Source organism: Carcharodon carcharias, chromosome 18 (assembly GCF_017639515.1).
Source record: "Carcharodon carcharias isolate sCarCar2 chromosome 18, sCarCar2.pri, whole genome shotgun sequence".
In the NCBI taxonomy this organism is placed as follows: Eukaryota; Metazoa; Chordata; class Chondrichthyes; order Lamniformes; family Lamnidae; genus Carcharodon; species Carcharodon carcharias.
Window position 1 is genome coordinate 60,341,918 of NC_054484.1, and position 17,319 is coordinate 60,359,236.

The 17,319-nt window shown below is 44.5% G+C and overlaps 1 pseudogene; it reads right to left on the reverse strand.

The window, feature by feature from the left end:
- Positions 1–565: 565 nt before the first annotated feature.
- The window catches only part of LOC121290457, a 30,783-nt pseudogene continuing 14,029 nt past the window's right edge, over positions 566–17,319 (reverse strand).

A 17,319-nucleotide genomic window follows, 5' to 3' on the forward strand; every position in this document is an offset into this window, starting at 1 on the left:
ACCATCGGGACACTGAAGATGAAGTTCCAGTGCCTGGAGTGGTCTGGTGGAGCCCTGCAATATAGTCCGCAGAGGGATGTCACGCATCGTCATCATCTGCTGCGCCCTTTACAACCTGCCTTATGGCAGCACGAATACCGTCTGTGAGAATGCACCTGTCATGGAGACATAGTGGAGGCCCTAATATTTGCTCGATTGCAGGAGGATGATGATGAAATGCACTGAGGACACTCCATAGATCTTCATATAGCCTCTGAGAATGTCTGATTCCTGTCTGGCTGAGGGCAATTCGCTTGTGCTTCGTGATCTGGGTCATTATCAGAAAGCAAAGCATGATTTTCTTTAAAAGATTATAAAAATACAATTCAGGATTAAGATCATCAGGTTATAAGTTACAGCCCAAAAGGACCATGAGAGAAGCATATTTGTTGCTGACATACAGCAGGTTGTGGATAGAGAAGGTAAATGTAGTGTGATTATAGTCAAGCCCTGCATATTCAATGCATAATCTGCAAGCTTGCTCATGTGTGTGTGCCAAAAGGATGAGACAAACCGAATAATGCTTTCACTCGAGTGTCAAGAGCTCTACATCAAAAATCAAAGTAACCTTAGGTGGAATGACGCCATGGTGGCCAGCGCTCCATAAGCATAGTCAGAGGTGCAGGTTAGTTTTGCTCTCTGTCCAAGGCTCGTCTGATCTAATCCTGCTTCCCAGCCTTTGATGACCTGATTTTCACTGATTTTAAATTTAAATGGCTAAGCTCGGTCCCGAGAAGAATCAATCTTTGTTCCATCCTTCAGTGACCCCGGCAGCCATGAAATCTAAGAAGTTCTGATGCTTTGTCTGCCTTCAGCACCTGAGCCTTTCAGGAGCTGGAGCAAAGCACCAGTTGTCATAGATGCTGAGGAGATGGGGGACAGCCCCTCCTTTAAGGTGCTGAGAGCACATTGAGAATGAAAGAACTCAGTGGCACCTGCCCATTACATTCTGGCAGCAATGACAAGCACCGCCGAGGTGCAGACATCATTAATGTCTCCAGGGAGTGTGAGGCTGGACCATCACCATGATCTGAAGGCTGCACAGAGCACAGGGAAGAGGCCCTGGACTGAGGCATCTGCCTTTATCTTCTGTAGAAAGGTTTCACATCTGAGTGACAAACAGAACAAGCAGCCATAGGCAGGGAGACATTCTTCGGAGTTTATTAACAATAGTGAACAATATGTAAAAATGTTTAACACCCGTGCCTAGGCTGTGCAACAAATTCTCCTTTTGTCCCTGATTTTGATAATTTAGTTTATTTGGTTGACTCTAAAAGAGTTAATTCTCCTTAACTACCCTAACCCTGCCGTTATCCTGTTGCTCCCTGACATCCACAGCAGAGTGGAGGCAGCCTGCTGACTGCGATGCCCTGACAGTGATGACTTTGGCGGGCATCCTCTGGAGAGCCGAGACTTGGAGGGCCCTGACCTGCTTTCAGGGTCATGCTGTGTGGCAGTTGCACCCTCCTTGGCCTGTGGAGCTGGAGCTGCTGAGGTCACAGGAAGAGAGTATTGGGATGGGCCAGACACTCTCGGAATCACCTGGATGGATGGGCCCAGAGTGTGCACCTGCTGATCCTCCTCTCTATGGGTGTCCCCGAGCCCCAGGCTGACTCCTTGATGAGCAGGGGTAGCCGGAGTGAGATCTAGCTGCAGGGCACCTCTGTCGCATACACAGTGTTTGAGGCCAAGTATGGCATTAGCGATGGAGTTGAGCCCATGCAGCAGTGCAGGAGCAAAGTCCTGGACCAAGGTCTCCATGGTGGTTGCCATCCTACCAGTGTTGACCTCAGTGCATTGCAATGCCAGCACTATCACCTCAGCATGAAGGCGGAAGGACTAGTCCGTCATGCTTTGCAATCTGAGGAGTGTCATGGATATCCCTTCCTGATGTTCCCGAACTTGCCTTTGCAGCTCCAGTAACTGACATGACGGAATCCAGGGGCTGGTCATCTGACTTGAACTCTGTACTCTGCAACATCCTGGCCTCCAGCAGTTCTCCGAGTGCTGGGCACCTGGGAAGTCCCTGCTGTGGATCAGACAGTCCAATGTGCTCACCAGATTGTGATCCTGGGGCTACTCTAGAGGTGTGTGTCTCTGAGCTGGTGGAGGGTGTGGGTGAGCGCTGTGATGGAACTTCAGGGAAGGTGCCTCCAGATTCCTCTCCAGAGGTTTCTTCGGGGCTTGATTGGAGGCCCGGAGTCATGGACTCTTTCGACTTTTGGCAGTTTGCGAAAGCAAGGAGAGATAATTAGTGCCTGGCAGTGGCCTGTGAAAGAGGACACATCACTCGTGGCATGGTTGTCTGATGGATGTTGCATTGCTGGACCCTCACTTGTTAGAGCAGCACCAACAACATCATCAGCAGCACAGGACCGGTCCAGATCATGACCAGCCAGCTGGTTGGCTCTGTTTTCAAAATCTGTGAGGACCTTGATTTTGGGCATTCCATCACTGGTCTGCAACAACTCTCTCTTGTTGTGTACCAGTTTGTCCTGCATGGATAGAAATGGAGAAAGAGTAAGCAAGACACCTGCCAGGCCAGATGATAAGTATGCCTGGCCTGAGTGGGTGGTGAGTGGTCCCATGGATGGGATGAGTACAGTGACGTGTGTGAGAAAGTAAATGGTGATATGCCTTGAACTGGCACTGAGTGAGTGCCCTGTGCATGTGTGATGGGTTTGTAAGTGTGTGAGTTGAGAGTGATGAGAAGAGTGACTTACCCTGGCAGAGGAGATCATTCTTCCTCTTGCAGCACTGGGTGGCTGTCCTCTTCTGAAGGGCATTGGCACTCACCACTGCTGCCGCTGCATCCCAAGCTGAATTGGTCACGTTGCTGCCCATTCTGCGACAGAGCAGGGGTACAGGACATCTCGGTGGGCCTCCACGGCATCCAGTAGTCGCTCGAGGGACCTGTCGTTGAAGTGGGCGGCTGTGGTCTTTTTTCCTTTCCTGGCCATGTCTTCCGTGCAGCAGTGGTGAGCTGGAAGCAATGAGCGCTGTGCTTGTGGTTGGACATTAAACATGGGACCGGCTTGATGTGGCGGCAGGGTGATGGCCGGCGGGTGAACGAGAGCCAGCCCGCCATGGAAACGGCATGTTTTCTGGGTGTGCATAAATAATGAGGCGGGTTTGGAATGATACAGCATGAAAACCCACCATTGCAGTCAGCGGTAAAACATTGTTTTACCCACATACTACCACACTTAGTGCAAATCTGGGAAAATTCTGCCTTTAGTCTAACACCTGGGTAACCACAGAACCGACCTCCCAATCACACACTGACTCCCCAACCAACCAACCAACCAACCAGACTAGCCATCCCTACCCAACTCCCCCTGACCCCCCGACTCCCCAGCTCCAACCCAACTAGCCCTTGACCTGACAACCCCTCCCAGCCCAATCTGACTACCACCCCCTGTGCCACCTACCCATTCACCAACCCATCATCCTGCCCATCTGCCGCCCTACCCACCTGTCACTGCCCACCCAGGTACAACTTCACCCACTTGCCACCCAACCCACCTATCCACTGAACCACCTGTCACCCACATCCATACCCACTTAACTTACCTACCCTCCCCTTACCCACCCTATTCCCTTACTCACCTACCTTCCCCACCTTATCCCATTACCCACCCTACCCCTTTCCCATTCTATTCCCTTACCCACTTACCTGACCCACCCTATCCCATTACCCACTTACCATCTCTCCATAGCTTTCCAAAGAAGCTTTGGGACATTTAAGCTCTACTTACAGAATACTGGAGCAAGTGCTGTAAAAAGGGGACATGGTTACTACTGGGATTCTTTCTGCTGCTCCATTGGGGTTTTCTGCACTGAGTTAGTTCTGCAGGATTCTCCATTAGAAAACTGCCCTGAAAACTCGGAGGAAGGCAAGTATGTATTTTTTGTCTGTTCAGGGTCAGAAATAGAGGGTTGATCCTGATCAGAAGCTTTGGGCCAATACCTCCCCCATCTGACCTCAACTAATGTCTACACCACCGGTCAATGATCACACAAAAGATCATCAACTTGCCACAACATCCAATTGCTGAGAACAAATAGGTATTGAAAAAAGCTACAAATCTTTTTCACTTGTGCCAGATGAGATTCATCTTTATCTGATAACTACTAATCTTTGCATGGTTGAATTCCTTGTAAAATCAAGATTATTGTCTTTCTAAAATCCTTTTGTTGAAATGAACTGAACTATGCTTGTGAAGGCAATGAACTGCAATTGACCATATATGCATGATTTGAAGGGTTTTGTTTTTTCCATTCTGTTTATGTTAAATAAGATTATAGTTTGATGGATACGTGATAAGTGTTTGTACGTTTAGTAGAAATTGTTGTATTGTGTAATATTTTTTAAATTGTTTTTATTATTTTGGGTTGCGTGAAAAATAAAGCTTTTGTATATTTTGTTTCTCTTGCTGTTCACTCAGCACTCCACAGGTACAGATGACTTTCATGTTTTTGGCTGCTGACCCAAATGTCTGTATAATTTGATACAGTGTTACTGCTCCATTTCTCTGGTTGATTTTTGCTTCTGAATGATTTGTCATGCTCTACTGGTGTTTGTCAGAACAGTTTCAAGTATTGCTGTTATGTTGTGGGTTGAGCTTTGTACCATTGTTGCTTTTGTTCTGATGTGTTGGTCTTTACTGATAAGAAAATGGTTTGCTGTCTCCTGTCTTGTTTGCCCTTTTCTTTGAATAATTTCTAGGCAGTTATGACACTGCATTATTTGTTTTTGGTTGTACTGTTTTCTGATTACAACTTTTTCTTTTATATAAATTGTACATTTAAATTAAATATTAAACATTTTTGAATCTATGCCTCTACCAACTCATTTCATTTCCTCCCCTTTGTTAGGTTGCCTGTGACTTGCAACATTAGATCTAAAGCTCACTTAAGTTGTATGTACCAGCGAGATTCTTGATCCATCAAGGATCAACTGATTTACTTAACAGCATCACCGCCCCACCCCACGCCCCCAATCATATCTTATAGCTAAAGTCCCAGACTCCTTCGTTGCCACCCAGAAACAGTGGCAGAGTCTTAAACAGTCAACTTTTCTTAGTGGAAACATTTGACTTTATTTACAAGATGGCAGTAGCAACTACACGTGTGCATCAAACTCCATAACTAAAGGCTAAACCTCAAATAGAGGTTCCCTGTGCTACTAACACATTGGTTTACACAGATCATGTGATCTTACAGCACAGGATTATTCTTAAATCTAGAGTCCAACATTTCCCAAAACTATAATTACTACAGAGGGAGTGGCTTTGGGTGTCCTCAACATTGTCTCTGGACCCCATGCATTCTCATGGCATCTGGATAAATGTGCAAAAGGAAAATCCTCCTGAGTGTGACCTCAATGGAGAGTTTGGTGAGCTGAGGGAAATTAAATCTTTCTAATAATCCTGTATTTATATTTAACAGTTAACTGCAAGTGCTGTTTAACTGCTAGGGCTGTTTAACTGCAAGTTCTGCTTAACTGCAAGTACTGTTTAAATTCTAAGTCTCATCCAGGGACCTAAGCAGGGAGATAGAAGGTATCCACTAGCAGGGGCTGAAATGCTTAATTAAGGAAACTAGCTTGAACTGGTCTTGCTGTACCTGGGCTCAGCTAGTCCCTTTATTTAAAACATATAAATTCAGCACTAAGTGTACAACCTCAACAGAGTGTGAGAGTTTGGTGAACTGGGGAAGTTCAGTGAGGAGGGAAGGGAGGCACTCCTTTGCTTTTTCTAACTTTTTCACCCTGAAAGTACTGGTTCTTGCTCTACCACAGGGGAAGAAGCCAGCTGTTTAGTGATTATCAGTTTATTGGTCAATGCCTATTCTATCCCTATAGTTTAAAATAGCACAGGAATGTGTGATAAGATTAATAAATATATAAAAGAAAATAAATAGTTGAATAAAATAATTAAATTACAGAATCACAAAGTGCAGAAGAGGCCCTTTGGCCCATCAAGTCTGTACCGACACGTGAGAAACACAATAATTAAACACAAATAATTAATTAAAGTGCATAAGTATGGCAGGACAGGTGATGTGTCCTGACTGAGCAAGTGGGAGCTCCTGGATATCAGTGTTATCCAGGACAAATATGTCTGCAGTGAATGCCTACGGCTTGAGGAGCTTCAGCTCAGAGTCATTGAGCTGGAGGCTGAGCAGCTGATACTGCAACACATCAAGGAGGGCAGGAGGTACCTGGATGCTTTGTACCATGGGTTGGTCACACCCCTTAGGATAGGTTCTTCTGATTTGGAAGCTGCTGAGGGACAGGAGGGTGTGACTGCAGCTGAGGCAGGTAAGGGGACCCAGAGGGCAGGAGTGCAGGAATGTCAGTCTCTGCAATTGCCCAACAGGTTTGAGGTTCGTTTAGCTTGTTTGGATGAGAGTGGGGGCTAGAAGGTGGATGAGCTGACTGATCACGGCACTGTGGTACAGGAAGCCATTCAAGTGGAGGGAGCACAAAGGAATGTAGTGGCAGTAGTGGACAGTATAGTTCTCTATAGCAAGGAGCGAGAGTCCAGGTGGCTATATTGTCTGCCTCCTGCCACGGTTCAGGACATTTGCTCAGGGCTGGAGAGGAATTTGCAGTGGTAGGGGGAGGATCCAGTGGTCATGGCCCATCTAGGTACCAGTGACATAGGTAGGATGAGGAAGGAGGTTCTGGATAGTCAGTATGAGGAGCTAGGCACCAAATTATGAAGCCAAACCTCAAAGGTAATAACTTCTGGATTATTACCTGAACCACGTACAAATTGGTATAGGACAAATAAGATTCGAGAAATTAATATGTGGCTCAAAGACTGGTGTGGGGGTACTGGGTTCCAGCTCATGGGGCACTGGCACCAGTACTGGGGAAAGTGGGATCTGTACCATTGAACTCTGCTGAGGTTGGTGTCCTCGTGAGCCAAGTAACTAGGGAAGTAGAAAGGGTTTTAAATTGAATAATGGGGGCAAGGGATTAAATTTGGGATTTAAACCAAAAAGAGTAGAGATAAGGCAGGAGAGAATGGTATTAATATGGGAAATGATAAACAGACCATGACAGGAAGGAACAGAGAGTATAAATCTAAGGGTAAGTCAGCAGATAAGGCTAGGTGCTACAAAAATAATAAAAGGGCAAAACACAAGAGATGAACTGAAAGCGCAAATAGAAATAGATAAGTGCGACCTGTTAACCATTATCGAGACATGGTTACAGGATGACATAGATTGGCCTGAATATTGAAGGTTACATAACATTTAAGAGGAACAGGAACTTAGGAAAAAATGGAGGGGTGGATCCATTAATTAATGATGGCATTAGCACATTAGAGAGGGATGACCTAAGTTCAGGAAACCAGGATGTAAGAAGCGGTTTGGGTTGAGATGAGAAATGATGAAGGCAAGAAGTCACTTGTGGGAGTGGTGTACAGGCCCCCTAATTGTAATTTGACAGTAGGACCGAGTATAAAAGAAGAAATAATGGGAGCTTGTCAGAAAGCTATGGCGATAATCATGGGGGATTTTAATCTACATGTAGACAGACAAATCAGATGGACAAAGGTAGCTTAGATAAGGAGTTCATAGAATGTTTTTAGGATAGTTTGGACAGGTGTATCCTGTCCTCAAAAAGCTGGATAAATCTGATTCAGCCAATAACCATCCCATCACTTCACTCTCAAACATCAGTTATAAAAGGTGTCATCAACAGTGCTAACAAATGGCACTTGCTCAGCAATAACCTTCTCACTAATGCTCAATTGGAGTTCCATCAGAGCTCATTACAGCCTTGGTTCAAGCAAGGGCAAAACAGCTGAACACCAGTGATGAGATTAAAGTGATTTGCCATGACATCAAGGCAATGTTTGACAAAGTGTGGCATTAAAGAGCCCTAGCAAAACTGATGTAAATGGGAATCAAGGTGAAAACTCCACTGGTTGGAGTTATACCTGCTTGTTGGAGACCAATCATCTCAGCCTCAGGACATGGCTGCAGGAGTTCCTCAGCATAGTATCTAGGCCCAACCATCTTCAGCTGCTTCATCGCTAACTTTCCCTCCATTATAAGATCAGAAGTGGGGATGTTCAATGATGAATATACACTGTTCAGTAGCATAACCAACTCCTCAGATACTGAAGCTGTCATGCCCACATGCAGGAAGATCCAGATGACATTCAGGCTTGGGTTGATAAGTGGCAAGTAACATTCATGCCAAGCGAGTGCCTGGCAATGACCATCTCCAAAAGAGGCAATCTAACCATTTCTACTGATGTTCAAAGGCATTCCATCCCTGAATCATGTACCATCAACAACTTAACTGCACTAGCCATATAAATACTGTGGCTTTAAATGCAGGTCATGGAATTCTGCATCAAGTATCTCACTTCCTGACTCCCCAAAGCCTGTCCAGGCACAAGTCAGGAATTTGTTGGAATAATCTCCACTTGCCTCGATGGGTGTAGCTTCCACACCACTCAAGAAGCTCAACACCATTGAAGAAAAGGCAACCCACTTGATCAACAACCCATCCACCTTCTTAAACATTCACTCTCTCCATCACTGTGCACAGTAGCAGCAGTGTGTACCATTTACAAGATGCACTGCAGCAATTTGCCAAGGCTCCTTTGATAGCAACTTCTACCTTCTAGAAGGACAAAGGCAACAGATGTATGGGAATACCATGACCTCAAATTCACCTCCATGTCACATACCACCCTCACTTGGAAATATATTGCTGCTCCTTCATTGTCACTGGGTCAAAATTTTGGAACTCCCTTCTTAACAGCACTGTGATATACCTGCATCAGGTCAAGAAGCAGAATCATAAACAGCTTCATAACCAGAGCAACTTGGATGGGCAATAAATGCTGGCCTTGCTAATAATGCCCACATCAAATGAAAGAATGAATAAAGATGTAATTTTATACTTGAACTGACCTTCCAAGCTGACCATTTCAAATTATTTACTTCTTAATAATTCTTCTCAAGTCAATTGAAGTATAAAGGTAAGACAAAATCGGCTTTTATCTTATTGGTGCTGAGATAATCCTTACAGACATTTGACTTAAGTGGTCTAGAGTTTCCTGCAATGTGGCCACAACAAATTATGTAACTTAAAGATCATGGAATTTTGGACATAAGTGTCGCTAAGGATCAAGTCTCCTTGATCTATTATGTCTGTTCATCAAATCCTCCAGCAGACTAACTCTCTGGCCAGAAAATTGGCCAAGCCTCAACTCTCAAATAGGAGCATCCTCTAATTGCGCTTGTTTGGTGAGGTCTGTCAACATTACATCCAGATTTTTAGACACAGCAGGAAACAACATCGACTTGTTACTCTTTTAATTCCAAATTTTAAGCATTTTAAAAAAAATGCTTTTTTCAGTTGCCAGTTTTAATGTTTCTAATGATTCAGATTATTCTGTATCTATGCATACTTGTGCAACAAAACTTGATTCCAAAAGCACTGATGTAGAAAGACCACCTAGCTTCAATGACTACCGAACATCGATGCCAGCAATATGTTACATATTTACATTTGCAACTATATGAGAACAGCGCTCTATAAGTGCAACCTGACTTCAACTCTGAACATGGCTGTCATACTTAGCTGTGAGCCAGAATGTTGTTGATCAAGGTTGTTCATACTTCACTCAGGACCTGAGTACAAAATCGAGGTTGACACAAGTGCAGTACTGAGGATGTGCTACACTGTCATTCTTCGGATGAGATGATAAACTGAGGCCATCTATTGTTGGCTGTTAAAGATTCCAGGCTGGATTTTTTAGCTTAGGGGATAGTGTTATGACCCACTCCCAGGTGAGGTTCCCCAAAGTTGTTAATCTGGACGAGACCTCCCAATTCGTTACCGTCTGGCTGGGACACCCCCAAATTGTTATGCCCCAGGTGAGGAGAGATGAACTGGCTTCCTGTCTTAATTCAGCCCCCACCCACACAGCACCAACCCCCACCCCCCCCCCCCCCCTCACCATTAGTCGCAACAAGATTTAGTCTAAAAAGGATCCCTTTTGCAGATACCGTTTTCCCAGACCCAATTGTTCTGGTTTTGAAGGAATCAATTTGATCAGACTTTCTTGAGTTAAAGGCAAGAATAAGTTAATTAACTGCTAAAGGCAAGAAAGGATAAAACACAAGCATATATGGTCATAGAGGTTAAAAGTAAGAATTTAGCTTGAAGTAAGTAAATATACATATGTATATAAAAAAAGGTATAAGGAACAGTCCTTGGCTTGTGGGAGTTGGTGATTGAGTGTTGCGGCCATTGCGGTTCGCGATTCCAGTAGAATTGACTCCAGTAGACGAATAGTCAGGTTTGAGGTTCCAGTAGAGTTGACTCTGGCAGACGAATAATCGGTTTCAAAGTTCCAGTAGTGTTGAATTCGGTAGAGAGGGAGAGAGATCGGGATACCTATTAAATGGCGATTTGCAGGGGTACTGTGTGTGTCCGTTACTTCTGAGTCAAACTTCCAGCATTTGGTCTATCTCAGAACACCCGCCAACAGACTGACACAGGGGCAGCTTTTCAGATCACTTTTAACCCCTTCTTTGTATATTCCAAATGGGAAGCGAAATCACAAATTTATCTGGGCAATATTCATGGGATTTCTAGATAAGATGATACTCATCTCCCATTATGTCCCATTGTCTCTTCCGGAGGGAGCAGTTAGATTCTGGATGTCTTGAGGAGTACCTTCTCAGGCAACAGGGTGGGGCTGCATTACCTCTTAGGGAGGCATCCTGCAGCATTCCAGCCAGTGGTTTGTGTGCATTTTTAAAAACATTAGGTCTTATTTTTAAAGTCCAAAATTTCCAGACGCAATTCGGTGTTTTTCTTTCATTATCATGACAGCAGCAAATAGAAGTCAAGAGGTCTGTTTTGGGGTCGTATCCCGTCGCTTGGTGGTTACACAGAACAGTTTCCAATTTTCACAAGGGTGACCACTTAATTGATTTGGGGGCGTGCACAGTGGCCAGTTAGAAACCATTGGGTTGGGAATGGAGGCAGGCCAACTGAAATGCAGCCTGATTTAAACTCACTATGGCAATCCTTACTGTGAGAGCCATTTGAGTGGTGAATGTGCACAGTGAAGAAGGACAGAGAAGCTTGGGATACAATTTCACCATGTCAATGATGTCTCAGGAGAGCTGAAGGCCTGGAACCAGAGCCAGGATGACATTCTCGTTATTTTGGATATGGACCTTGAGATCATGCAGGAGGCATGAGGGGGAAGAGTGAGGTCCTCTTCCCGGGGATGGCAGGAAGAGGCCACCCGCACAACAAAACTAGCTAGAAATCACTGCCACTTTGAGCATCAGGAGCATTGTGAATCCACTGCAGGAAAAGGTTCAATGATCTCAGCTGGTCTGGTAAGGTGGCTGTAACCACCAACCCTCAGGACAGGCCACTGGGTATTCACTCTCAAAGCAGACACATCAGCTAAAGAGCCCTAGGGCACAGTTTGCTCCTGAACATGGGTGGGGTGTGCATCCAGGGCACTTATTGACCTCTTGGAATGGCTTTGGGCCATAGTGTTAATGAATTGGAGCTGATGTTATTGGCCATAAAGGACAGCAGTGTCTCACCTCACTCTCTTTTTTTTCCTTGCAGGAGAAACAGGCACATAACACCCAGGAGAGGGTGCTGGCAGATGGAGGAATGCCTTTCCTGCAGATCATCACATGATAGAGGAGTGGGCATTGGAAATCACCAGGATCAGAGAGTCTGAGAAAGTAGGCCCTAACAAAATGGTGATTACAGAGGGCAACGTGCTCATCAAATTGGTATATTGCACTCCACACCATCCAACAGCATACCAAACACTGAGTTGCATTGGGAAGCCTCAGCATTGCAGGGATTTCTGTTCTCCAAGACTAGGTCTCGTGATCTCTTCTTGTGTCTTTCACAGGTACAGACATGCAGCCCAGGAGACCTTCGCCCTCTCCATCACCAACACAAGGTGCCCAGTAATGACCCAAGGAAGCACTGCCACAACTTAGCTGCATATCATCCACCAATACAGAGACTCTCACCTCTATATGTCCTCATGTGCATTTAGATAGGATGGCACTAGGCGAGAAGCATGGCACTACTATGCAGGTGCCAGAGGCAGATCAATTGTGGTCCGTTTTCCTCAGAGACATGAAGACAAACACAGGTCTGCTCAACTAAGTGCATATTTAGGGCCTCAGGAGTCACAGGAAAGGAGACTTTTGCTAGACCAGTAGCAGCGGATATACAGCCACACAATGGCATTCCCTGAGGCAGTGCACAGAATGAAGAAACCCATCTAACTCATGTGCGCCACCGTGGCTCAGGGCTTTGAAAGCATGAACTTTTCCATTGAGAGAGTGGTCAACTTCATGAAGCGCCACTTGCAGCAGCAGTTGGAGTGCATGCAGGTAATGCACACTGACATCCACACTGTGTAGCATGACTGATCCATGGTGCTGGTAGCGGAATGTTGGTTGGAGGGATGGCAGTGGCATCCAGCTGGTGCTCCCCTCCAGCTATCTGGAGTGCCTGCCAAGGCTGAAAATCTTGCTGAGGATGAGAAGGATGCCACCCCTCACACGGCACCTTCATCATCCACAGCTTCCTTGGCTCCTCTGGCAGTGGAAATATCTGTGCAGCAGGGCTGGATGATGATGGATGATCCTGTAATGATGTTAGGTCCAGCAGCCTCTGGAGATGTCCCCATTGGCGTCTCCATCACAGGAATGACAGCCATGTGCATTTCAGCCACAAGCCAAGACAATGAGCAGGCTACCTCGACCTCCTCTGAGGCCACAAGAGAACATCATGCAGCGGTGGCTAAGTGCACATGCCAATGCATCACACAGGGCACTAAACAGATCACTGGGGTATTTTTCTGCTGTAACTGAGCACTGATTTCCTTTCTGATCACAATTTAAATAATGACACCTTAATGTACACATGTGACACTCATTTTATTGATGGCAGGATATGAAATGAGGTATAAGCAGTGAAGGAGAGCTAAGGTTTGTCAACAGTGAGGACAAAGCTTCTAGTCAGATGTGTGAGAGTTTAGACATTCCAGGTGGCATCTTCAAAGGCTGGGTTTGCACAGGCACCAGGCATCTCAGGGTGAGTTCCACACTAGGTTATTCATTATGAGTCAGAGGGGCTCTACTGAAATGTTCCTGAATCAAATGATCCCTGATTTTCATGACATCCTGATAATACTTTTGAGCTCCACACCATGACCAGCCAGCACCATATGAAGCTGGAGCATTTAGCTGTTGTGCGTCATCTCCCTCAAACTCCTCTTTCTCCTCCTCCTCCTCTCCCACCTCCTGCTCCTCCTCTTCCCCCACTGAGCTGTCTCTTTCCAGGGCCTCGCCACCCTCAAGGTCCACATCTCTCTGGAGGGTTATGCAATGGAGAGCACAGAAGATCATCACCATGAACAAGGCCCACCTGACTGGTTCAGATACCAGAACCGCAAATTGGAAGCCCGGTAGCATATTTAAATGGTTGTCTTAGTGAGCAGGTGGCATTTGTTATATCAACTCCGTACCTCTGTGTGGGGCTCTCATGGAGGGTTGAGTAGTCATTTCTTCATCTCCCTTGTTCCCTGGAATCCATTCACAGATTTTGGGGGTTGGCCTGAAGAGCTGCAGCAGCCTGGACTGGCAGAGTATAAAGAAGTCGTGGCAACTGCCAGGAAAGTGTGCACACAAATGGAGGAATCTTTTGGTTTGGTCACAGACCAGTTAAGCATTGAGGGTGTTGAAGCCCTGCCTGTTGATGAATCTCACTGGCTGGTCAGTGAGTGTCTTGATAGTCACATGTGTGCAATCGATGATGCCCTGCACTTGGGGGGAAACCAGCAATAGCAGCAAAACCAATGCCCTCCAACCTTGTGAGACTGCATCTGTCTTAGTATAAAATAACTTAATATACTTTTCAGCTCTGGAAAACAGTGCATCAGGGACCTGTAAGATGCAGTGACTTGTGAGATGCCAATAAGGTCTGCAGTTGATCCTTGGAAGGAGCCAGAAGCAAAGAAGTTCAAGGCTGCAATGATGCGAGGTTTCTCTGTGATGAGGGAACTGATGTCTGAAAACATCTGCCTGCACATCTGTAGTTTCTTATATGGCACTGGTTCTTAGTCATCTCCAGGGAAATCCACCTTCATGCTAAGGGCCTCTATACCCTTTGTTCAACTCCCCTCCCCTCCCCTCCTGACGCCTGGGGTGTCACCTTTCCTGCCAAAATCAGAGAACCCTGCCCCATTGCCAGCTGCTGCCTTCCTTATGGTTCAGTGGCTGCCCAATTGTCCTTGGCAGCCTTGCTCCATGCTCTTATGCCCCAACAATGCGAGGTGGGTGACGATCCCTACATGCCCAAGTGCTTACTGCTGACTCTCTCCACACTTGTGCAGCACCAAGTGCATCTGTTTCTCAATGCCCAAGTTCCCCTCTGTAATATTTACCCTTTTATGGGCCTAAGGTAATTCCCTGGATGGCCATGACTGGCTCGTCACAGTATACCCACCTCCCTTCAACTGGTCTGCCTAAGACAGCACATGCAGCCCATGAGCCCTCTCGAAAAACTCAACACCCCAATTAAAGAATTCCTCAACCACCTTAATGGGCAATTGTGATACTACCCTCCCCGAATATTGAACATGTCCAGCACCAAAAACAGCGTCAGGAAACCAACCCACTGGCATATTGGATCTTGTTCACTTCCAATCCCACCCCTGGCAAGACTTGAAAATTCAGATGCCATGTTGCCCACTTGCTGAAGAGCAGGGTGTCCTCTCCAACATTTCTCTCAAAACCAACATAACTAAATTAGATTAACCAGTCATTCTTTCTCTGGTTGGTTTTTTTTTTACGTTTTATTGCTTTTTCTTTTACATTGATAATGAGGTTTGGAGATTTTGAGAAATTTGAACCCTTACAATTTTGTACTATTCAGTTTCCTCTATACACTTGTCTGTTCTGTTTCTGGTATCCCTTCTTGGTTTTCTTGGCTAGAGCTTTCAGTTTCTGTCATTTCAGTTTGCTGATGCATGTATCCCCAAGTGTCATCACTCACCAGTAGGTAGCTATATTTTTACTCGGTTTTGTTCAGTTGTTATGTTACTTCTTGTTCATGTCTAATACGGTCATTTTCAATCTGTTGTATCTATTCAGTATTATCTGTGTGAATTCAGCTTCTGTATTGTCTAAAATATAATTTGATCCGAGATAGAATTTGATTTTTTTAATTTTTCCAGCATCCTATTGTTATGTTTTGTGTTGATATTATTCCCTCTCATTATTGCAATCTATTCGTCCTGATTTAACAATAATCAGTGTTTTCAGTTCCTTCATTAATTAATTATGCCCCTGGTTTCTGATAGACCACATAAGCAATTGAAGGTGTGATGGAGACATCCTAAAATACATTGTCTGCTACAGAGAATAACTAAATAAGGACTTTTTAATATTGTCTTTCATGTTGCATGTGCGTTTTAATTTGTGGCTGATTAATGGAGAAGCCTATTTGAGACAAAATAAAAAATTATATATTCCGCTGAGGAGTTGTGTGCAAAAAACAAAACAAGCAGAAGAATTGACAGGAAGTCTTAATATTCAAAATCAATGTAAAAGTGTACAGAAAACTAATGTGTGATAAAGTCATTTTTACTTTTTAAGGGTAAAATACTTCTTTTTAGATATGTTCTTTGACATTTTCTTTGGCTTCTGGATTTTACATCATGGCCTGCTGTCATACCTGATGAGCGGACCATCGATCAAAACTAAAACCTGAGGATCTGAGAACCTCATATACATCACCATATCTGAACTCAATCTCATTCAGAATCTAGGACAAAAACTCGAAAAACTGTGGGAAATGTTTTGGGGTGGGTGGGGGAGGTGGCAAAAAACTTCAGGTTCGAGTAGCCCGAACTGAACCTGACCCCATTCTCATATATTTGAATATTTACAAACTCAAATCAGGCCATTGAGAGGTTCTTGTGGATTGTTTAAAAATTCATTCATGGGATGTGGGCTTTGCTGGCTCGGCCAGCATTTATTGCCTAACCCTAATTGCCCTTGAGAAGGCGATGGTGAGCTGCCTTCTTGAAATGCTGCAGTCCATATGGTGTAGGTACACCCACAGTGCTGTTAGGGAGGGAGTTCCAGAAGTTTCAGCCAAGCATGTGGATGCCTAATTAACTTTCACGGAAGTTACAGAGATAGAGGGGTAAGGTCATGAAGGGATTTGAAAACAAGGATAAGAATTTTAAAATTGAACAATGGTGGACCAGGATCCAAAGTGGGTCGGCAATTAGAAGGGTGATGGGTGTTGGGTGCAAAGTAAGAAATGGGCAATTGAGTTTTGGATGAGCTTAAGTTTATGGAGGTGGGAGGCCAGTAAGTAGAATATTTGAATAGTTACATCAAGGGGAAACAGTTTTCAGTAAAGAGCAAGATTGAAGATTTCAGCAGCAAATGAGCTGAGGAAAGGGCTGAGATGGAGCAAAGGTGGGGAAGAAAAATTACGACAGCACCTCTTGGACACCTGCAGCTAATTGTTCAAAGCCAGTTAAAGTTGTGATTTCTTTTTTGAAAAAAATATTTGAAATTGCCACACTGCAGGGGTGTACTTGATATCCCTGCAATCAATGACATTCCCTTGTGGAGGTAGGAGTAAGAGAAGATTTTACAATTTAACTTGCTGTAACACAACCAGGCAACACGAATATATTAGGATATCTTGCATCCAACTTTGCTATGGCAGTAATGATGGGAACTATTCTGAATTCTTGGATTATACCCAACCATTTATAAGTGGATGTATTCAATGACTACTGTCAAATACCATACAATCATCTTGCATTTATATATTATTTTTAACTAAGCTAAGGACAAAACTAGTGACATGCAGATAAAAACAAGATATGTATTAAGTTTAAGACAGAATGACCCTGTTTCAGAATGTCACACCACTAACTATCCTAAGGAAGGTGAATGGAAGGTTTTGTACAAGTCAGGCTGGATTGAATACATAACTACCATTATATACTACTTAGAGGAATGGTATTTAAAAATAGTAGAATGGAGAGACAAGTGAGACAGCAGACATTAAAGGCAAAGATAAAACGAGTCATAAATCAGCCAGATTGTTAAAACACAGTTTGGCATTGTGTTTTGCAACATGTATAATTGAATAAAACTAATTTCCACTCCAGAAAGTCTGCAAGGTATTACCCACATTGTCGTAGAGATTTG